The 24,795-nt window shown below is 38.4% G+C and overlaps 1 protein-coding gene across 5 annotated transcripts in view; it reads left to right on the forward strand.

The window, feature by feature from the left end:
• Positions 1-24,795, forward strand: part of Pals1 (protein associated with LIN7 1, MAGUK p55 family member) — a 91,636-nt gene that overhangs the window by 22,337 nt on the left and 44,504 nt on the right. For 3 of the 5 annotated variants that reach the window (XM_021651167.2, XM_021651168.2, XM_060387742.1), the window contains one exon: positions 23,592-23,674. The gene's annotated coding sequence lies outside the window, so the exon portion shown is untranslated. Of the gene's footprint in view, positions 1-14,411; positions 14,513-23,591; positions 23,675-24,795 lie in introns of all 5 variants that reach the window. The other 2 variants (XM_060387740.1, XM_060387741.1) reach the window with 1 other exon arrangement.

The raw sequence follows: 24,795 nt of genomic DNA on the forward strand, positions 1-24,795 counted from the left end.
TCATAAAAATGTATTCTTACTCGGAAGCTTTTTGAATACAGTCAGAGGAGAATAGATGAAGAAGGAAAAGATAGAAGGAAAATTATCCAGGGTAAGGATAAAGAGGTAATAATGGCTCTAAGTGCTGCACTTACGGAAGATACTTCTATTAGAATCCATGCAATTGCGGGTTGATGCCCCAGGTCCCGCCTCTGAGAAAAAGGTATCGGACGGGTCTGATGCTCTTTGGGTGGATGACACCTAAATGAACATCTGTACAAAGTCCCAATTTATTTCTAATATCAGAGATCAGACCTTTACTCTTGCCTGATGCGTCTAAAACAAAAAGGGGGAACTGTAGAGAGCTGCGGAATGCTATGCCTTAAAGATGGAGCTGGTTTCCGCCTTCCACCTTCCCGATGGTGAGTGCTCTCTGTCACGAACAACTCCACATTTGGCTAAGGCCGAGGATCTGGCTTGCTTCCATGTATGTGGACCTATCTGCATTGTCCCCGTGGCACGCCTGGGTTGGCTACCCAGAGGCTATTTAAGCTGTGGGCTGGCTTTCCCCGGGGTCCGAGGATTGTTCAATGTTCCTGAATAAACTGCATTAAAAAAAAAAAAAGAATAAAAAAATAAAAAAAAAAGTGAAAAAAAAAAAAAAGAATCCATGCAATTATGGCAAAGCCAAGCCCAGGAATAGAAGAATATTTAATGTAAGTTTACAAAGATGTAGTTCACCATAAGGAAATTAACAAGGGTGAAACACACCAAATGTAACAACAACTGAAAATCTGTTAAACATAGGTCTGAACTAACAAAGGCACTAGTTACTAGAACCAGTTACTACAACTGGAGCAGTAGAAGTAGGGCCACATGATGAGAACTGTTTCCTGAATGGATGCAGCCCTTGTATAACCACAAGAGGAAACTTGAGAAATAACAAATCCAACCATTGTTTGCTTCTTTGAGTGGATAATTCTTATTGGCAATGCTGCAGGAGATTGGGGGGACAGGAAAACATAAGATTATGAAGTCAGTCTTCTAGAACCTGGAGCAAATAGAAGAGAGTAATGTATGGATCTGGGCAGAAAAAAAAAGTCACCAGAGTCAGCCTTTAAAAGATACTATTTCTTGGGCAGGCAAGATGGCTCAGTGGTTAAGAGCACTGGCTGTTCTTTTTAGAGGACCTGGGTTTGGTTGCCAGCATCTACTTAGTGACTCATTGGAGTCACTGAGGATCTGATAACCTCTTGTGGCCTCTGTAGGCACCAAACCTAAACATGGTGTATATGCATACATGCAGGGAAAATATCCATACACACAAAACACAAAATGAATTTAAAAATATTAGCAAAGAACAGTTGTTAGAGAAGGGAGAGATATATGAGTTATTTCACTGAGAAGAGAAATGTAACTTGTGGAAAGAATGATTGTAATATTAGAGAGCTGATTCTTATTTTTATAGAGTAGGTGACCATCAGGTAATTTCACAAAAAAATGGCATTTATGAATATATATAATGTATGTATAAGCCTATTTCTATACGTGTTGTTAGATATAAGAAGATTAATTCATAGTGAAACAATTGTAAGAGTAAAAGTAGGCAGACCACAGGTAAAGGAGGTGTGACACTGAATTGTTCTTTTTTGTCTTAAGTTTTCAGGAGTGTATTGATACGTATATACATATGTAGTGTAGTTGTATGTCATATGATTGTACATACAACACAGTTGCAGATTAAAGCTCTAGTATGTAAAGTAATTGTATGAAATATTGCTGTCACCATACTAGTATCACTTAACTACTTTCTTACTGTTGTCATTAAAGAATTTGGAAGATATTTCTGTCTGGGCTATTAAATGTTTTGTGTAGGTATGGTTTTCCTCTTCTCCCCTGTCTTACTTTCTAGTTTGCTGTGGAGAAACTTAAAGGAAGGAAAGGCTTATTTTTGGCTCATGGTTGAGATTATAGTCCACTATCATGGGAAAGTTAACAGCAGTTGGGTCCTTGAGGTAGCTGGTAACGTTATATCTATAGTTAAGAAGGTAAGCAATGAATGTGCTCAGCCAGCTTCCTCCCCTTTGTGGAATCCAGGACCCATGTCCAGGGAATGATTCCTCCTACAGTGGTTGAGGGCCCACCTCAATTAACCTAATCAAGATAATCCCCCACAGGCATTCCCAGGTGATTCTAAATCAGCCATCATACTTCCTGTATAAATATTCATTCAAATTTAATGCACAATTACTGAGTTTCTAATATGAGCATATTTGGCACTGCCCAGGATCTAGAGGAGCCAATGTAGTAGCCTGCAATTGCTACAGATTGTTTGCATTCTAGTTAGGAAAATAAAGTACAAACATATATAGATGAGCAGACAGGACAGATTAAAAAAAACATTATTTATATTATTACAATTTTATGTATGTATGTAGGTATATGCACGTGGAGGTCAGAGGACAATTTGTGGGAGTTAGTTCTCTCCTTCTACTCTGTGAGTTCTAGGGTTGAAACTCCTGTTTTGTCATCAGGCTTGACAATAAGTGCTTTACCCCTAAGCCATCTGAATGGCCTCCTGGTAGGACATGCTAAGGACAAGATAAATAGTACAGAATCTATGCTTTCAGACTTTGATTAATAGGAACTGGAGAAATGGCTCCAAGGTTAAGGGAACTAGCAGCTCTTCCCAGAGGACCCAGATTCAAGCCTTAGCAGCCACCTATTATCTCATAACCATTTGTAACTCCAATTCCAGGGTATCTGACATCCTCTTCTAGACTCCCTGGGAACCAGGTGCACACTCAGTATATATACATATATGCAGGCAAAAGGCTCATGAAAGTAAATCTTTTTTTAAAAGACTTGATTATAATGGGGTGGTAGAAGTACATTTCTATACATGTATGAAAATGTCATAATGAAACCCATTATTTTATACAGTTCATATGTACTGATATAAAAGGAAATATTTGATCATTAATCAATGATTAATAGGTCCTTCTAGGGCTTGAGCTATTCCAGCAGTCTTGATAAGATTTTGACAAGGATAAGAACAAGAATAGGCATCGACCCATATATTTGCATGATTTCAGACAGGTGCCTTGATATTATTAACTAATCTTTTGATAGCAAATAGTTCATAGCTAGGTGTGATAACACACACCTTTAATCTCAAGAATCAGGAAGCAGTGGCAGGAGGATCTCTTGAGTTCCAGGCCAGCTTGGCCTACATAGCAAGTTCCAGCATACTTAGGGTTACAGAGACCCTGTCTGGAGGGAAAAGGTTTATATTCTTTTGTTTTTTTTTCCTTTAAAAAAAATTGGTTTGATTGCTTTTAACATTGTCACAAATAATATCCTGTTTGTGTTCTCTGTTTATGTAAAGTATACATATTCTTTTCTTTGCTGGGAACGGATGCCCCGTATATGCTACTCTTGCATGCTACTGTTTGCTATACCCTTAGCTACACTTTATTTCTGTTCATAAACTGTTTCTGTTTGTTGTCTGTTTTACTGTAGCCCAGTGTGAATGTAAGTAATGGACTGCCTTTTAACAGAAGTTGTGGGGAATAGAATAACCTTTATGAATACTTAACAGCCTGTTAAATATTACTGTAATTCCTATCAGTTTAGGAATATCTGCATTTTGTTAATATTTTTAGATCTTAAGGCCCTTTTTTACTTTCACCTGATATCACCCTGCTAGAATATATAGTTCTGGTCTTAGAAACAATGTCCTCAGGAAGGATATTAAAAAGTAACCATTTCTCCTTGTGACTTTTACTCCTGTGGTACTGAGCATTATTGCTCATTACTTTAAAGGAAGATGTATACTCAGTGGAAGAAGAATAGTCATAAAACTTAACCCCATGGGCATGATTTTGGTAAATGGTACTCTGTCCTTCAAATGAACCTTAAGTTTAAGGGCCCACTCATCATTTGCTGGCAGTCCATGTTGTCTTAACTATATTTGTAAAATTATGAATGAGGACGTGCATAGTAAGACTGTCTCCCGCCCAGATAAGTAGTTTGTTCATCTAGAGATGTTGGGTCAAAAGATTGCTTGTTGATGTATAGCACAGTCTCCCTTATCCTTATAGAACATATGCTACTATCTCCAGTGGTAGCTGAAGAAGCTGAGTACAGGACAAATTTTTTCTTACATATTAACATGCTTTTAGTAAAGTTTAGTTCATAAGTTAGGAACAATAAGAAATTAACATCTAACAGTAAAACAAAACAGTTGTGACACAACATAAAATTATAAAAGTTCTGTGAATAGTATTTCTTCCTCTGTTTTCACTACATTTTACTCACCCTTGTTCACAATGGAAACTGGAAAGCAGACTGGAGCCCCATAATGTACCCAAGGAGGACCATTGTATTGTACACAGTATGAGCTCAGCAGATACAAATTAGACATTAACTCCATGACAGAGCTTGAAGTCTGGTTGGTTTAATGTGACAATAAATATTCTAATTTCATGGTAGAGAACACATGGTGCCTTAAAAGGCATATGTAGGTAAAGTGCCTTGGCACAGTAGGTTGTAGAAGAGAGCAGGTGAGTTTAAGATTTCATAAGATAGTGGAAGAAGAAAACTTAACAGATTGAAATATAGTAATTTTCTTGTGTGGGTGTAAGAAATGTTGTGTTGGTGATGTGGAGGTGGAAAGTTATAAAGATTACATGGGAAATACTAGTTTGACTTGGGAGCTGGGGGGGGGGGAAAGTGGGGAAAGTATTTTAGGATTAAGTCAAAAGAAGTCATAAAAGTGTCAGGCTAAGGAATTTCAAAGATGTCCTACAGGATAATGGGTCAAGTGCCCTGGAATCAAACAGACTTCAGGCACAGGCAGATTTTGTACCTTGCTAAAGTAAGGCACACCATTCAACAAGGAGACTGCTGTGAGTTTTAAATTAGTTTATGCATGCCACGTATTGAGCCCAGTGAATGAATGTTGCTTAGTTAACCCTCAGTAAACAGAGCTTGAAAAAGGAAAGGGGCAGCAAAAACTTTCAAAGGAGCACTGTCATGATAATAGGGATTCTTTCAGAAAAGTTAATCTGGCAGCACTTTGAGAAATGATCTACAAAGGGCGAGCCTGAGGTTGAGTTAAGGAGGTCAGAAAAATAGACAGTGGAATGGCATGGGAAGAGGGGAGCTGGGATTCCTGTGAAATGTCATGGATGTAAAATTGACATAACTAGATATACTTAAGGAGATTGCAGGTATGATTTTCTAGATGTTTAAATTTTACACAGGAGGATAGCTAGTTATTGAACAACTGGTCTGTTATACTGTTAGCATATTTTAGCACCATAAGTTAATATTTTATTATTTAAAAGTTTATCTGGTCAAGACAAGTGTCTTATGTTGACCAATGGATGTTGAAATTGAAACATGACAGGATACAGAGTAATTTTTTTAATGTAAGATCACTTGGGAACTGGAATGTCGTTGGTAGCTTAGTTTCATTTTTCATGGGTAGTAGGGGAGGAATGATATTTCTAACATTTCTCCACAGGACCGCCTCTGCACCTTTTAGCTCAGCTTTTAGGAATCTTGAGTAATAAATGTTACTGAAATCTGATGATAAAATAAGGTTGTGATCCATTAACAAATATAGTATAAAGCAATCAGTTGAAGGAACATGTTAATTTTCTCTGACCATATTTTAAAGGCTGCAGAGTAGTGTAATTATGTGACTTTTCAGGGAAGCATGTGCTCTGAATGGTAGTTACCATCCTTTAGAAACAGCACTGTGGATCCACAGGAATGTTCACCTATTTGGATTTTCTGCCTTATTACCCCTACCTATGTGATTTAACTATTCAGTGCCTATATATTTGGAATTGGAGTATCTGGTTTACCTATGTTTTAGGGAATTTGTGGAGATAAGATTAAGAAACATTTTGGGCCAGCCAGCTGTCTCGGTAGGTAAAGTCACTGGCTGTACAAAGCTGCCAGTTTGAATGCTGTTTCTGGAACCCATATAAAGGGGAAGGCAAGGATCAACCCCACAGAGTTGTTTTCTGACCTCCAGTGGGCGTTGTATGCGCCCCCACTGCCCGCACCATACAAACGAAAGTAAAACATTTGAGCAATCTAAGTGTAAGAGGTGAATGTTCAAGGCACTTGGAAACTGGTCTGTTATAGTGCTTTATCAACGATTAACAGTGCTAACACGCCTACTTTTTTAGGTTTTAGGTTTTTGTTTTAGTAAACACAAACAAAGGGTTTGGGCAAGGAGAGTCCTGGCCTTCAGTCCATGTGGTTTGAGTAGCAATAAGAGATATGAAGGGGGGCTAGCAGAGGGCACTGTCCAAAAACTGAGGGCACAGCACAGGTGAGATCAATATGGGTAAGGCTGCAGGTGGGAGGCAATTTTATAACATTTCCTTGATGATCACCTTACCATGGACACTTCTTTGCCCATCAGTCATGGTGACAGTGATGTTGAAGGAGGCGACTCCTCCAGGGCTCTTGATCCAAAGTAAGTTCCATGTCGTGCAGCAGTGGATCCATCATCACAGAAAGTTTCTGGCCCTAAGTTTCAGCCTGTTCATGAAAACTCTTGACTGGTCTTTGCCAACCAGGATACCAGCCTGCTGCTAACATATTTTATGGGAACAACAGTGCAGAAACAGACAATGAGGAGTCCTCACAGCCTATAGTGGCTACATCATGTAACAAATCCTGTTTGCCCTGAAGTCAATAATGTAGGCAGTAGGAATTAACACCTTTCTTTCTTTCTTTCTTTCTTTCTTTCTTTCTTTCTTTCTTTCTTTCTTTCTTTTCTTTCTTTCTTTCTTTTCTTTCTCTCTCTTTCTTTCTCTCTCTTTCTCTCTCTTTCTCTTTCTTTCTTTTTCTTTTTCTTTCTTTCTTTCTTTCTCTTTCTTTCTTTCTCTCTCTCTCTCTCTCTCTCTAATCCTTTTTTTTAGAGACAGGGTCATCCTGTGTAACCTGTCCTGGACTCGCTTTGTAGACCAGGATAGCCTTGAACTCACAGCCTGCCTCCGCCTCTGCCTCCTTGAGTGCTGAATTAACTCTTTAAATATGTCTTTGTTCTTTTTTTTTGGAGGGGGCATGGGGAGCAGGTTGAAAGAGGGTCTCACTATGTAGCCCTGGCTGTCCTGGAAATCGCCCTGTACACTAGACTGGCCTTGAAATCACTGAGCTCCACCTGCCTTTGCCTCCCAAGTGCTAGGATTAAAAGCATGTAACACTACACTGGCTTCTTAAATTTGTCTTTTTAAAGTTTATTCTCAGGCTGGTACTGGAAGGAGAGAGCTTGGGAAATGTGAATGATACTTTAAAAGTAGAATTTGTTGGGGCTGGAGAGATGGCTCAGTGGTTAAGAGCACCATCTGCTCTTTCAAAGGACCCGGGTTCAATTCCTAGGCTCCACATGGCAGCTCTCAACTGTCTGTAACGCCAGTTCCAAGGGATCTGACACCTTCACACTAATACACATAAAAAGTAAAAATTAAAAAGGGTTTTTAAAAAAGCAAAATTTGTTATCTTCTTTTCAATACTTAACACACCCTTTCTCTTCCTCAGGGATGGGGGAAGGGGAGTGGCCTGACCCTCTTGAGTTCCATATTTTAAAGTTCTATATAATTCTCCCAGGTCTAATTATTACACTAGAATTATAGTTGACTCCCCAACTCAAAACCTTTGTAATTGTTATTCTTTAAAACTACCCTTTTCATTCCTTCTGCTTTACTGTCCCATGTGTGAGTCTTTATTGACTATTCTGCCTACATTTTCCTCTACTCAACTATAGTTACAAAATAGCTGTAGCTTCCTAAAAAAGTAATTTTGTTGTGTGTGTGTGTTTTTTTTTTTAGGCTGTTAATAGTTCCTTGGTGCTTACGGAAGAAAATTTGAACAGTTTAACTTAGTATTCAGAAGTAACTGGTTCTGTCTTATTTCTTATTCTCTAGGGCTCATATATTCTTGATTGGCAGCCATATACCAATCAAGAAAGGCTATATTATGGGTCATTTAAAATACTGCTTAAAAATCCACTTTTAGACAGCTTGAAAATGGCATAAAATACCTTCTAGTACATTTTTCAAAAAACTTTTGGATATATTTAGTCTTTTATTATTAGGCATTGAAGGTGATAATGAGACAGTTCAAGTAACCAACTATTTGATACTTTGATACTGTTTGGCTCTTAATTAAGTCCTTCCCGTAATGTGAGGTCTCAGCTATCTCCAAAAGCCTTTAACTTTGTGTGTGATGTGAACAAATAGAGAATTTCCCACTGCCTAAAACAAAATACTTTTTTTCTTAACTTATAGCATATGAGGATTCTAACTATTTGGTTTAGAAAAAGTAACCATGGCAACTTAGTGGCACTTGCCTGGTATGCACAAGACTCAGGGACACTGGAGGAAAAGGAAAAAAGAATCATGGTCTTTGGGCACTGTTCCCCACCCCCACTTCTTTATATTGCATGGTCCTGCTGTAAGAGAATGGTAACCAAATTTGTAAAGAACATAGTGAAAGATGATCTCATCTCTAACTGTTAGTATCAAAAGTAGTTTTTAGCATTAAATAAACAAGAAGATAATGGCTTAGTAGCTCATGCCTAGAATCCCAGCACAGAGGCACAAGTGCAGGCCAGCCTGGATACTTAATGAGATTCTGTCTTTAAACACTACCACCCCTGCTTCCTCTATCTCCCCAAGGCAGGAGAATTCCAAGCTGCAGGCCAGTTTGCGTAGCAAAACCCAATCCTTTCTCAAAAAAAAAAAAAAAAAAAAAAAAGACAGCTTCTCGTTTTTTCATATTTTTTATTTTAAACAAAAGTTTCTTTTAAGAGAACACTGAGCCCTTGCGGTGCACATGATGGCGCACGTCTGTAATCCCAGCACTCGGGGAGGCAGAGGCAGGCAGATCTGCGTGAGTTCAAGGCCACCCTGGTTTTCAAAGAGTCCAGGCCAGCCAAGGCTACACAGAGAAACCCTGTCTCAAAACAAAACAAAACAAAAAAAGAACTCTGATCACGTACCATGCATGGAGATAACCTAGAACCCCTGCACAGATGTAGCCCATGGCAGTTCAGTGTCCAAGTGGGTTACCTAGTAATGGGAAGAGGGACTGCCTCTGACATAATCTGATTGGCCTCTTCTTTGATCACCTCCCCCTGAGGGGGGAGCAGCCTTACCAGGCCACAGAAGATGACAGTGCAGCCACTCCTGATGAGAACTGATAGACTAAGATCAGAAGGAAGGAGAGGAGGACCTCCCCTATCAGTGGACTTGGGGAGGGGCATGAGTGAAGAAGGGTGTGGGAGAGTGGGGTTGGGAGGGGAGGAGAGAGGGGTTTATGGGAGGATACAAAGTGAATAAAGTGTAATTAATTTAAAAATATATTAAAATAGTATTTTTAAAAATGAAAAAAAAAAACTTAGTTGTAAAAGTATCTTTTATTAGCCTGTAGTAATTGTTGTCTTGGAGGCCTACTGCTGAGTAACCTCACCCTGTTTTCTTTCTGAACTCTGGCTGATTCGACTCAGCTGTTCATGCTCAAACTACTCTCTAAGCTGACTGTTTCAAACTGGCTTCTTTCAGCATCTGATTGAATGGCTCTGCTTTAACTCTAGCAATCTGTTTTAATCTTCTGGTTCCTTCTTGTTCTCTGGCTTATTCTGTCTTCACTTATGTCTAGCTTGTTCTCTCTTCATCCTGTCTCTGTAGAACTCTTCAGGTAAAACTGCCTCCTCTCTTTTTCCCTCTGTACTTCTCTCTCTTAAGTTGCCTCTCTTTCCTCTCCATTCTCTTGTCAAGTTGAGCATATCCTATTCTGTCAAATCCTACTCAGATTTGTTACTTTGTTTGCCCCTCAATTTGATGTCATTTTCAAACATGAGTGCTTCTTTCTACAAACTAACTTTACCTTCATTGTTTGGGATTAAAGGTGTGTAGTAAGGCTGTGTCTGAATTTTAGCCAGATCACACAGACCTAGAAGGTCTTTGGATGTGATCAGAGCATCCATGGTGCCAGATGAAAATTCCTCTACAAATAGTCAAAATAGTAAATTCTAACAATTTTAATAATAAATAGAAATTCTTCTCAGCATTAAATAAGACTAAATGTTTAAAATTGTAAGAATTAGAAGTTTTGCTTTGAATTTGGTATGAATTTTGGCTCTTCTAGAATCTTGACCCAAGCCTGAGCATGGTGGCATACAGCTTTAATCCTAGTACTCAAGAAGCGGAGACAGGAGGAGGATGTCTGTGAGTTTGAGATCAGCCTGGTCTACATCTTGAGTTTCAGGACAGCCAGGAATACGTTCCGAGAGACTGTCTCAAAACACCAAAAAACAAAATAACACAACAATAAGAACAAAAAACCCAAAAACAAAACCCAAACCTAATTTAAGAGGCAACTTGACCTCTTCCTACTTGTTTTCTCATTTGCAACCTGAGTGTAACCTTGGGCATTGGAAGGATTATGGAGTGTGGACAACTCTCCGTCATTAGCTTGGAGCCCATAGTGTTACTGCTGTGCATTTCCTGTACCGGTGCCTCCATCGGTGCTTACGAAAGCCATTTAAATAGTTGCCCTGCTTTGTATAAAATAAGAATTGCTTTTGAATTACCATACAAGAATTGTAAAGGTTAGATAATATAATGGACATGAAGGAGTACATGGGGGCCAGGAGACCACTTGAGCTTATTCAGATCAGTGTGCCAAACAGTGAGAACCACCTAAAACAAATGCTGATCAGCTTCATTCTTTTCTTCTTCTTTTTATTTTGTTTAAATAAAAGACAAAAGAAGATATAGGAAAATTTAAGTCACTAGCCAAAATTATACACATACTTAGTGAAAGATTTAAAAAATTGTAATTAGTAACAGATTTAAATTTTTAGTTACATTTGTGTTGTGGGCGTTTTGGTTTATGATATGTAAACATGTTTTTATTATAATCCCAAGTGGGGAGTTTAGTTCGTCCACACCTGTTAATTGTTTCATGTGGAGCGTGGTCTTTGCCAGTTGAAATTAATTGACTTGAGGTCTTTGAGGGATATAAATATGATAGCCCAAAGGAAGAAAGCACAGTCTTTTTGGAGGAGTCCGAGGACTGCTTGCTGCTGGTCTATCCTGCTGCTGGGTTTGCTGGTTAACTGGACTTCTGGATTTCCTGACAACAGATGTTGGTATTGCCCCCAAAAGAATCCTAAGATACTACCCAGCAGGAAGAAGGAAAGAGGGCTTCATGCCCTTTCTCTTCCAATCTTTTTCCCCTACCTGGGGTTGGGGTTTTGGAAGGGAGGTAGAAGCATTTAAGAGCTATAAATAAAGTAGGTTTGTTGAAAAATCTAAGCCTACAGATTTGTTTAATTTAAATATAAGTATGTGGGCTGGAGAGATGGCTCAGAGGTTAAAAGCACTGGCTGTTCTTCCAAAGGTCCTGGGTTCAATTCCCAGCAGCCACATGGTGGCTTATAACCATCTATAGTGAGAGCTGGTACCCTCTTCTGTCCTGTTAGCTCACATGCAGGCAGAAAGTTGTATAAATAATAAATAAATAAATCTTTCAATAATAAATATAAGTGTGTAGCCTGCACATATATCACACATGTTTTTGGCACCGAAAGAGGTCAGAAGAAGGCTTTGAATCCCCTGGAACTGGAGTTAGGGATTGTGGTAAAGCAGCATGTGGGTGCTGGGATTCAAACCAAGTGGAGCCATTTCTATAAGCCTGTGACAGAGGTTTTTAAAAAGAAAAGATACACAAAGCAATAATCATTATCAGAGTAGATACAGAGCAGAAAGCAATTCAATTCAATACGACTCAGTAGCTGGTGTTGGTTATAGAGTCTGACCCTAGGCAGTTTATTTAAGGCATATAAGCACAACACAGATTTGGGGAAAGCTTCCTAATGAAAATGAACTCAAGCCAGGCGCAATGGCTCATATATGTAATTCCAGTACTCAGGGAAGCAGAGTTAGGTGGATCTCTGTGAGCTCGAGGCCAGCCTGGTCTACAAAGTGAGTCCAGAACAGCCAAGGCTACACAGAGAAACCCTGCCTCAAGAAGAAGAAAGGAGGAAGAAAGGGAAGGAAGAACAGGAGAAGAGGAAGAAGAAAATTAATTCAATCCTGTGTGTACAACAAAACTTAAGACAAGACTGCACTGAAAAATTTTCAGAGTGCATATGGCCTCTTCCACAAAGATGAATTTTATTGACTGAGGAACAGTGCTTAAGATAAGGGTCTAGGGTAAATGACTGAAAGAAACATAAAAGTTTACAGATAACCACTAGGCTGTCAACCACCTCTGCTCCCTTAGTAAAGTACATGTGACATCTCCCTTAAGGATGGGTTCTGTTGTTTGAGAAACAATACTCAAAAATCTAAGGAGGAAGAGTCTGGGATAAACATAAGAGTCTGTGGGAGTCAGATGCCTAACCCTATAGATAGCACAGTTCACTAGGCTATTAACCAGCTTTCTGGGAGGTAAACAGGTTATACAGCTCTTCTTTTGAAGAGACAACCCTGCATGTTTAACATTCCTGGTTTCCCTAGTGCTTATCTGTAAGCACAAGACCTCAGGTTCGCTTCACCCCTCAGTTGCTTAGAATCTGGGTGGAAAGACCAAACATAAAAATGATAAATTATTTAGTGATTGGTCCAGTAGACATGGTAGCACATGTCTAGAATTTCAGCAGTAGGGAGAAGTCTTTTCAACTGGGGCAGAAGTCTTTACTAAGTTTGAGACCAACATGGGCCGCATAACAAGAGTATCTTCAAGGGAAAGGAAGTGGAGAAGCTAACAGGGAATAAGGCTAAAAGCAGGTACAAAGTAATTAGTGACCATGGCTAACATTTATGGACATTATTTCTGATGACCATTGTACTATGAACCTTAAATACAGTTAATTCTCAAATAATAAAACTACAAATTCAAGTACTATTAATGTTCCAAGTGACTAGAGTATAGGGCTATGCCTCAAAAAACAAAATAGAACAGTTGCCTAGCATGTGTGAGGCCATAGGTTCAATTCCCTGAAATGCAAAACAAAGTATATGGACCCAAGAGCACCTAACACAAACATTCAGCAATGGCTACAGTGACTAAAAGCGCATGCCACCCTGCCTTGCTCTTATTTTGTTTTGTAAACAAATCAGCACACATTTTCCTGAAGCTCTAAAAGTCCAGAAGTAAAGAAGATGAAAGTGAATTTCTATACTTGCCTTCCATTGTCAGGGTAATCCTTGCAGTCTTTTCTTGAATATTTGAGAAAATGATACACAAATATGTGAGAATCCTTTCAATCTGTCTCAGGATTTATAGTTATTTGAATCAGTTCTTTTAGGTACGCCGTAAGTAAAAATACTGTATTTGGTGTCTATCTAAGAAACTTGGCTATTTTAAAGTATGAGTTTGCTGAACATTATTTGCTGTATGAATGCCTTAATTTTGAGTTTATGTTAGAGAATAAAGAAATAAAGGCACTTACAGAACACTGTTTTGAGGCAGAGTCTCACTGTGTAGCTCTCGCTGGCCTGTGACTTGCTATATAAACCAGGCTGTCCTGGAACTCATAGAGATCCATGTGCTTCTGCTTCCAAGGACTGGAAATAAAGGCATACACAACCATATCAACTACTGTTAACTCTCTTAGAGTCAAAACTGTGTCTAGATAGCTTTAAATTTCCTTACAATAGTGAGTGGTAGGAGTCAGAATAACCACTGATTAAGAACTGTCATCCAGGGGCCGAAGAGATGGCCAGTGTTTGCACTTCCAGAGAACCCAGGTTTGATTCTCAGTGCCTATGTGGCAGCTAACAAGTACCTGCAACTCCACTTCCAGGGATCTGTTGCCCTCTTCTGGCTTTCATGGGCACTGTGTGCAGGTGATAAACAGATGCACAGGCAAAACACCCTGTATATCCATAATTGCTTTGGAAGAGCTGAGGTGATGGTTGGGAATCATTTTTAAAGATTGTCATATGCTAATTATATAAAATATTTTTATTGAAACATGTTAAATTATATTTTTATTTATTGTGGGGGCAGGTAAACATTGAAACAACATTTATTCTCCTAGTCCATGAAAACAGGAAGTCTTTTCATCTTCTGGGGTCTTTAGTTTCCTCAGTGATTATATACATTGCAATGTCCAGATCAGTTGAGTGCTTGGGTTTATTCCTAGATATTTTACTTAAGACACTTGTGGGAATGAGTTTCTTTTCCTGATTTCTTTCTTAGCAGAATGCTTATTATATATGTGTAAGAAATCTGTTGATTTTTGTATATTTATGTTCTACTTCTTGTATAGGTCTTAAAGTTTTTGGTGGAATCTTTAGTGTCTTCTAAACATAGGGTCGTATTTTCTCCAGCATAGCTTAACTCTTCTTATTCATAGCTCTTTATTTTTTTACTCTCACCTTATTCCTCAGGCTAAAACTTCAAATAAGTCTATTGGCCAGCTTCTTAATACTGTGGGTTGCAACCCCATTTGAAGTCATGAATGTGAAGATTCATGAAAAATTTGGCAAAAGTAAGTAGTCTCAGAGTCTGCAATGACCAGCAATTCAAAAGCAAATAATAAATTCCAGGTGTTCCCAGCAGGGCCGGCCTGTCCTTGTGTGTCTGTTGCAGCCTTAGATGTGAACATACAACACTGTACGCCAGCATACCTCACAACATTAATGAATACCACTGTCTAAAGCACCTCAGCTCGGACTTGAGACTGTTGCTGTTACATATTCCACTGTGTTTACTTAGAAAGGCTTTGCTCCTGTAAGAACATAATAGTTTAATTATAGAAAACAAAGACCATAGTATTTTCCTACTGCCATTCCTTAGCAAGTAAGTATATACAATAGGTATACAAATCAAACGTTTACTGGTAATAAATCATATGGAAGCTTATTTTAAAATAATTCTTGAGTATACATATAATTTTATCATTCATTAAAAACAAAGGAAGTGAATTATTTATTTTTAATGGAAAGAATTCAGTCTTTTTAAAAAAGATTTCATTTTTGTTTATGTGTGTATCAGTGCCTGGGTATGTACCTGTGATTGTATGTGCCTATGGAAGCCAGAGGTATCAGATCCCATGGAGCTCAAGTTACAGACAGTTGTAAGCCACCAAACGTGGGTGCTGGGAATCCAGCTCATGTCCATAGCAGAATCAGTAAGCATTCTTAACCAGACTAGCCTGCCACTTGCTGACTTACTAGTCCAAATAATGAAATCTTGGCTGAATATTTGATACTATAAAATATATAGAGCATGATTAGCAGTTTTCAGAAATGATAAGTATTTTGATTTTATACTTTATAGGTTTTTATTGATTTTAAAACTGTAGTGTACAAGTGTTTATCAGCATGTATGTAATGTGCACTTCATGCATGCAGTATTTTGGCTTTATAGTCACTAATACTGAAAATGCTACTTTTACTTTTACAACTTGCATACAAAGTGATAGCAATATATTTAGAGCCATTTTACAAATTGTAAATTGTATCTTAATCTTAAACCAAAAAGAATTAGCTGTTTTCTATTATTATTATTATTATATTTGTATGTGATACGTGCTGGTGCCTATAAATGCCAGAAGAGGGCATCAGATCCATTGGCTCTGGATTTACAGGTGCTTGTGAGCTCCCTGATATGGACGCTATAAGCTGAACTCAGTCCTCTCCAAGAGCAATATGTGCTCTTAACCACTGAGCTACCTTTGTAGCTCCTGTTAGGTGATTTCTTATGAAGCTTAAGTTAGCAATTCAAATAGCAGGTTGTGTTTTTTTGTTTGTTTGTTTGTATTTTAACCTTTATTTTTTAGTTTATGTGTGGCGTTGTTTTGCTTGCATGTGTTTCTGTACACTACATGCATGCAGTTGAAAGAGGGCATCTGTTTCCCTGGGACGAGAGTTATGAGCTACATGTGGGTACTGGGAATAGAACCTGGACCTTCTGTGAGAGCAGCCAGTACTCATAACCAGCCAGCCATCTCTCTAGCCCCTACCCAGCAGTTTTTAAGCTCAAACACCAATGTGATACAATCCAGGAATATTCTAATTTGATACTTAAACTGAGGAATGATGGCAGGAAAATACTGCAAGTCTTTTTTTTCCTCATAATAAAGTCAATATGTTTGTATACAAGTAGAAAACTACTTACATACAATAAAAGCATTAATATCTTCAGTCACCACCTTACATTCATTTTTTTTTTGGGGGGGTGTTGTGTATGCTAGAGTGAGGAGGTTGGAGGAGGACATCACGTGTCCTGCTTTATCACTCTCTGCCTTTATGCTTTTGAGATGAGTTTTTCACTGAACCTGGAGCTTGTTTGATTTTTTTGTTTCCATCCATCTGGCCCAGGGGCCCTCTCCATGTTCCTCATCACTGGGCTTGTGGTCCATGCAGCCATCCCTAGCTTGTGCAGGTCCTCGTGTTTGTGCAGCTAGTGCTCTTTCTTACTCACTGAGCCGTCTTCCCAGCCCTAGACTGAGCTTTTATCTCCCCTATTGTTTTGAGTTTTTAAAAAAAGTTTTTGAGCAAGCATAGGTTGTGTCTAGAGCAGCTTGTTGCTATTTCTTAGCTGGGCTATGAGTATAGTTCAGCAACAGAGAGCATTTATACAGCTTATGCAAAGTGTTGTGCTTGAGCCCACCACCAGAAAGCTAATAGCAGGATTAGCAATAACAGCGAACAAGGTGCAGAAATAAAGTAAAAAGAAAGAACCAGTGAAGGAGCAACTCTACAACTCTAACAGCAACAGGAGTTGTGTGAACATAATAAAACTAAAAACTTGAAAGATGTAAAGAGAAGCAGTTGACAAAAAATGGGAAATGAAAAGTAAAAGTTGAATATTCAAAATGTGAAAAGGGAGAAGGCAGAAGAAGGTTGTAATTTTAGAAGGGGAGGGGAGAGTGAAAGATGGAATGAATAAAAGAATTAAAGAGAGGAAGAGAAAAGTGGCAACAAAACCCAGATTAATAAATATATATTTGATTAATATGATATATATGAGAAAGAAGGAAAGAATAAAAAAATTTTACTATTAGAAAAAGTAACAACAAAACCCAGGATAATGAGCATGTATATATAATAATACACATTTAGTGAAAATATGAAGCCATCTGTCTATCAGCAAATAATAAAAGAAAAGGAGAGGTTGCTTTTAATAAAAAATATATATCATCTCTGTTTAAATGATGTGCAGGCAGGAGTGGCTGTTCTCTACCTCTGCCTCTACACTTCTTTCTATGTTTTCCTTGCTTGTGAGCTCCATGAAAAAAGCAAAAGCTGGGACGTGTTCCCTCTCTTCTATGTGTGTGGCCCACCATTGTGTCAGGGAGTGGTCAGCATCAGAGTGGGTTGGGAATGGCTTTGAATGGTATTTGCTGGCAAATACCAAGTAGCGCCAAGCTCAGTTTCCCTTGGCTGTAAATTTACTCTGAACAGACTTGATTTATTCCCAGGGCTGAGTTAACACCAGAGTTCTGCTGAACGCCAGGATCTCAGGACCTTTGAAGTCCACACAGAGCATTCCTTCTGTCTCCCACCTCACTGCATAGCCGTTTCCTTCCCGCTCTAAGTCACTGAGAAGCTAGACTACACTCCTGCTTATCTGCCATATGCTCTTTCAGTTCTCTGATAACACAGTTCCCTGAGAATGAATTTTTTAAACACTTAGCATTGTTTGCTTTAAATTATTAAATTTATAGTTTATAATTGCATGTAATTTGGGGGCACAAAGTAACTATTAACATTATTGAATACAGAATTGAATGATCAAACTAAATAACTATCACTAAGTTAACGCTTTTGTAGGGAGGACATTTGGCACTTATTATCTTAGCAACTTTGAAATGTATAATACTTTATTGTTCACTCTATTCACTGTACTGTTAGTATATCTCAAAAAAGTATTCTCCTGTTCTTCATGTCTGAGATTTTGTGTGCTTGGACATCATTCCACTCCTGTCTTCTCTTCTAACTGCCATTCTATTCTTTGCTGCTGCTGCTTCTTTTTTAATATTAATTACAGTTTATTTATTTTGTATCCCAGCTGTAGCCCCTCCCTCATTCCCTTTTAATCCCACCCTCCCTCCTCATCCCCTCCTTGCCCCTCTCTAAGTTCACTGGTAGGGGAGGTGGTCCTCCCCTTCCATCTGACCCTAGCTTATCAGGTCTCTTCAGGACTGGCTGCAATGTCCTCTTCTGTGGCCTAGCAAGGCTGCTCCTCCCTCGGACTTGGGAGGGGAATCGAAGAGCTCGCCATTGAGTTCATGTCAGAGACAGTCCCTGTTCCCCTTACTAGGGAACCCACATGGATACTGAGCTGCTGTGGGCTATATCTGACCAGGGGTTCTAGGTTATCTCCATGCATGGTCGTTGGTTAGAGTATCAGTCTCAGAAAAGACCTCTGGGCCCAGATTTTTTGGTTCTGTTACTTTCCTTGTGGACCTCCTGTCCCCTCCAGGTCTTTCTATCTCCCCCTTCTTTCATAAGATTCCCTGCACTCTGCCCAAAGTTTGGCTGTGAGTCTCAGCATCTGTTTTGATACCCTGAAGGGTAGAGTCTTTCAAAGGCCCTCTGTGGTAGGCTCCTGTCTTGTTCCCTGTTTTCTCCCTCCTTCGATGTCCATCCCGTTAGCCTTTCTGAGTGAGGATTGATCATCTTACTGAGGGTCCTTCTTCATGCTTAGCTTCTTCAGGTATGCAGATTTTAGTATGTTTATCCTCTATTATATGGCAAATATCTACTTAAAAGTGAGTATATACCATATATGTCTTTCTGCTTCTGACCTCACTCCGGGTGATCTTTTCTAGTTCCCACCATTTGCCTGCAAATTTTATGATTTCCTTGTTTTTAATTGCTGAATAGTATTCCATTGTGTAAATGTACCACAATTTCTGTATCCATTCCTCAGTTGAGGGACATCTGGGTTGTTTCCAGGTTCTGGCTATTACGAATAAAACTACTATGAACGTGGTTGAGCAAATGTCCTTCAACATATGCTTGAAGTCCTAGCTAGAGCATTAAGACAACTAAAGGAGATCAAGGGGATACAAATCTGAAAGGAAAAGGGCAAAGTACCACTCTATGCAGATGTGATAGTATATATGAGTGACCCCAAAAATTCAACTAGAGAACTCCTTCAGCTGATAAACACCTTCAGCAAAGTGGCTGGATACAAAATTTACTCAAAAAAAAAAAAATAGGGAAACTACACCCTTCACAATAGCCACAAATAACAAAATTTCTTTTTAAAAGCTGAATGGTATTGCCTATGTGTTCCATTTTCTCTGTTCATTTTTTTAAAACTGAAAATCTTGTGTGTATGGTACATGTTTGTGGGGAGGCTGTTGTGGAGATGAGAGGCTGACGTCTGTTATCTTCTTCTGTTATGCCCCACTCCCTTTGAGGTAGGGGTGAACCTGCAGCTCATCTTTTAAACTAGACTGGCTGGCTGGCTACTGAGTCCCTTTCTCTGCGCTCTACCCCTGCCTACCCACGCTGGAATACAGATGTACAAAGCATTGCCTTGCCTTTATGTGGCTGCTGAGGATTTGAATCAGTTCCTCATGCTTGCATAGCATGCACTTTATCCACTATGACAGCTCGCTAGCCCCTTCATTATGGGTTTTTTGGTTTGAGGTTGTTTGTTTGCTTGCTTGCTGTTTTTGTTTGTTTGTTTTACCGTTTTCTTGGTGTAGAGTTAGGCTCCTTACACATTCTAAATATTTTTCTTGGTGTCTGGTGTGCAGGTGTTGTCTCTCCATCAGAAGGGACCGACTGTCAATTGTTTCATTTGCTGTACCAACCTTTTTAGTTTGATAGTGTTTTTGTTGCCTGTGCTTTTGGGCCAATCCCTCAAAAAATCATTGTGACTTAGTGTATAATTGCCTCTACCCAGCCCATGTTTAACACTGGTAACTTTGAGTTTCTAGTCTTAATGTTTAAGCCTTTAACCCATTTTGGGTTGATTTTTGTAAATTATAATGTAGTGTTTTTTTCCTAGTGATTTAGTCTATTGTATTTTATTTTTATGTCAAGGCAATTGTATGACCTAGAATTTTAGAAGGAGGGTAAGGAACTTGTAAATGTAAGTCTTTGAGTTCAGATATATTTTATATGTAATTTTGTCCAGGAATGTAAAAACTGCTAAATCCTTGAAAGTTTATATCAGAAGAGATAGCTCTTCTAAACTAATGACATCATCTTACTGATATCCAACTGAGTGTCAAGAATCTTACTACTTTCTGACCACAAAGGCAGAAGATTTCTGTGGCTTTTAAGATATATGTTACCTTTAGTCTTCCTAGAGATCTGTATTGGATTTTTACTTTTAACTTTTCCGGGTTTTTGAGACTGATTTTCAATCTGTGGCTTAGGCTCACTAGGAACTCCTATCTAGTCCAAGCTGGCCTGACTCACAGGGATCCTCCTGCCTTAAATCTCAGCATTTACAAGCATGAGCTACCATGCCCAGCCTTGTTTCTATTTTGAACTTTTGATCCTCCTCCATCTTCAAATTGCTAGAGTTACAGATATGCACCATGGTGCACAGCTAAATATTTTTTTAGTGGAATTTTGCTTCTACTCCTCACACACTTATCTGGCATTGTGTATCTTAACATAGTTCTAATGATGTGCAAATAGCAATAACTTCTTTGGAATGCAATTATGTGGATGATAAGTAAATGTACTCCTATCTGAAACCTAAACTATGTAGAATTCAAAAAATGACTCTACAGGATTTGCCAGTGTGGTCTACTTAAAAAGTAAACCAAACCCGTTTGTACTTAGTCTTTTAAGTTAATAATGTGCTATTGAGCTCATCGAGTTCAATTTACTTCAAATGTTTAAGAGTATTTTTTTTTTTTAACAAAGGCTTCCTGGGCTAGAGAAGTGGTTCAGTGGTTGAGAGCATGTACTGCTCTTATCTGCACACATATCAAGTGGCTCACAACTGTCTGTAACTCCAGCTCCAGCTCCATCCATCTGATGCCTCTGGCCTCCACAGAAACTGGCACACATACATACATTAAAAAAAGTAAAAATAAAAAAAATAAACCCAAAAGATACAAATACACATATTTTAAAATAATAAAAATAGTAAATTGCAAAACAACAATAGAAGTTTCTTTACTTCTGTATTTTATGAGCTAGTTTTCCTACATAATTAGGAAAAGGAAGCAGGATGATCAGGAGTTGAAAATCTGCCTCAGTTACGTATCGTATTTCAGGCCAGCCTAGGCTACATGTAACCCTGTTTTAAAGCAAAGTAACAAGACCTTTTTTTTTTTTCAGTTGGATCTTGAAAATGGATTTTTGTTAAAAACTGCCCTTTCTTACTAGATAATAATTTTTGAGTTAACACTGCATGAGACTAACTACATGTATCACTTTTGACTTGTGTTTAGTTTTGGATATGGTTAGATCTTTCTGTGATTTTTGGCGGGGGGTAGGTAGGGTGGGGAGAAGTCATTCATTGTTCAGTGGAAATTTGTGAAACTGAATCTTAGGCATTGAGGGAAGTATTTGTTGAATAAGTTGAGGCATGTGTGTTCGGGGCTGAATTCAGGGCTTATGCATGCTAAATACATGATAACACCACATTGAGCTACATCCTCAGCAAGTAAATAGGGTCTTCATATAATGTGAATATAGCCTTTTTGCAGTGGTCTTTTAAAAAATTGTTTCTGCCCAGCATGTGGCACACTGTTAAAAACCCAGCACTTCAGAGGTAGAGATGAGATGATCAGGAGTTCAAGGTCACTATTAGCCACATAGTGAGTTCCAGACCAGTGTGAGCTACATGAGTCTGGCTTTGTCACGCACACACAGTTGTTTCTTTGAGGTGTAATTCACACATAACAAGGCTATCTCTCTTTTTTAATTTTGTTTGGGGTCTAGGGGTTTGGTCTGGCACTTGAACACAAGAGCTGCATACTAAGAAAGAATTCTTAGTGACTGGGCTATATCCCCAGCTCTAGAAGATGCCATTTGTAAGGGTATAATAAGGTTTCACTTTCCTTTGGAATTGATAACATTAAAATTTGATTTTTAGTATTCAGTTTAATGAGTTTTAGAAATAGTTTATGTAGGGCTGAAGAGAGGCCTCAGCAGATAAAGGTGCTTGCTGCCAAGCCTTATAAACCTGAGTTCCATCCTTGGGACCCACATGGTAGGAGAGCCGATTTGCATGAACTATCAAAGACTTTCAGTTTCTCCACACCTTCTTTCAATGCTTAATAGGGCTAGTCTTTTTAATTTTAATGATTTTATTATGGTTTTAGTTTGGTTTCTGTTGCTGGTAAACATAGTGACCAAAACCAGCTTACTTTTTTATACTTTACCATTCATCTATAAAGTAAGCCAAGGCAGAAATTCAAGGCAGGAATCCAGAGGCAGGAACTGAAGCAAAACCTAGGAAGAGCACACCTCATAGCTTGCTCTCCAGCTGTGCACAGGTACCTTCCTTGCCCAAGCCCAGCTGTCCAAATATGGAACTGCCCTGTTGGCTGGGCCCTCCTGTATCATTAGCAATTAAGTAAATGCCCCACAGACATGCTCTGAGGCCAGTCTGATGGAATCAGTTCCTCAGTTCCAGGTGTGTCAGGTTGACCACTAAGATTAGCCACCGCAGTTGTTTCTACTGTTACTTCAAATGTGGGCTTATGTTAACTGTTTTTTTTTTTTTCTTTTGGTGTATGTATATATTTGTTGGGTATCCACATATACATAAGAATTTGTATCATTGTTTGATGTCTTCTGAAATCCCTCTCCACCTGATTTTTTTGAAAGTGGGTCTATTGCTCATCAGTTTGTCTGGGTTGACTGGCCAATGAGGTCCAAGGATCCATTTGTCTCAATACTTCCCAAGCTCTTGCCTTTCAGACCCTTTCCACAATGATCAGCATTTTATGTTGGTTCAGGGAATATAAACTCAGGTCCTTTTGCATAACAGGCACTTTACCAACCCAGCTATCCCCCCAACACACACACCCTTTTTTTTTCTAGCAGGACCTCAGTATGTAGCCCTGGTTGGCCTGATGCCACAGAGATCAACTCATGAACATTTGTAGTTTTTCTACTTGGACTATTACAAATAGTACTGCAATAGGTATTTTTGTAATAGTGTGTATATGTGTGTGTGGATGATGTGTCTGTTTTAGGTTTATACCTCAGAGTACAACTAGTGAGATTTGTGCATTGGTGTTTGCCTGCATGTATGTCTGTGTGAGGGTGTTGGATCTCCTGAAACTAGTTAGTTATACGTAGTAATGAGCTGCCATTGTGGGCACTGAGCATTGAACCTGGGTCCTCTGGGAGAACAGCCAGTGTTCTTTAACTGCTAAGCCATCTCTCCAACCCCACCACTTAACATTTTCAGTGGCATTAATATGTAACAACATTGATTTTAATTGATGTCTGTTAGTGACTGGGATGATAGTGGTATGCGTTTATAACCACAGAAAATCCTAAATATCTACAAAAAAGGAATGTTACATTGAATTAACCTTTTCTTCCTACTTTTCTGCAAAACACTTCGTACTTGGTTAGTTGCATAGTTCTATGCTTAGTTAATTATTTTCTTTTTATGCTTTGCAGAATAAGAAAGCTAATCTGAATATCAGGGGAAGAACAGAGAAGAGAAACAAGGATAGAAGACAAGGTTTTCCAGTTTGTACAGTGTAAGTTCTTTTCACTATTCTTGGCCTGAGTCCTATATTAGCTGACAAAGCTGTTTCTATGGAAACATAGTCAAGCCTCATAAAATGTCTGAGGAATGCTGACCATTTAAAATGAGACTTTCCAGCTGTTGGCCAAAAGAGGGAGAGATGAGTGGGAGCAAGGGATTTTAAACTGTAATTAGGCAGTGAGCATATTCGTGTTCACTGTGAACATTCATCTTCACATGTTCGTATATGAAGTCTGCTTTTCCCATCTCCCTCTACCTAAAACGTAAAGTTACACAAGAAACTATTTTTCCAGTAACCTGTTTTGTTTGCCAGCTTTGAGACTAATGGTTGTTTCTTGGTTTTGAGTTTTGGAGTTTTCAATCTCCATCATTTGGTCATGTAATTTCCATTTATCTGCAACAGACCCTACCCTCTGTATTGATAGTTGTACTTCAAAATGCAGCACAAAGAACTATATCCTTATATTTTCCTTGTTTCTTGTCACTCTGTTTTAGATGTCTGCATCTTCAAACTTATGATAGTCCAAGTTTAGTTGAACAGATATTTCTTAAACATTTTTTTTCTATCACATGTATTATGCTAAGTCCTGGATATGTAAAAATAAGATATAACCTGGAGATATAAAAATAAAACATAATACATTTGGAATCTGATGCGAACCATAGAAAAGTAATCATTTGATTTTTCTTTTTCTCACTAAACTAAACACATAGGAGAGATAGCTAAAATAGAATGTTAAATGAATTAATTCTAGTTGCAGATATCTTCTGAGCTTAAAAGATTGGATCCATATAAACAAGTGAGATGCTAATAGTCTATGAGAATTCTGATCCAGATATGACTTATAATTTTCTTTCATGATTCAGTTTGGTAAATGTACATACATTTTTAATATCTAATAATTATAAATGAAAAAATTAAGAGTTCATTTTTAGAATATATAAACTCCTAGGTTTTTAAAATTAGAATTAACCACAGCACCATAGTAACTCCTACACAAATTTCTGCTTACTTATAATGAAAACATTAAATAAACTGTATCCAGTTTAATATCTTTTTATAGTTAACACAGAAAACTTAGGGATCACCTAATATAAAGTTAATAGCTCTCA

Source organism: Meriones unguiculatus, chromosome 7 (assembly GCF_030254825.1).
Source record: "Meriones unguiculatus strain TT.TT164.6M chromosome 7, Bangor_MerUng_6.1, whole genome shotgun sequence".
NCBI lineage: Eukaryota > Metazoa > Chordata > Mammalia > Rodentia > Muridae > Meriones > Meriones unguiculatus.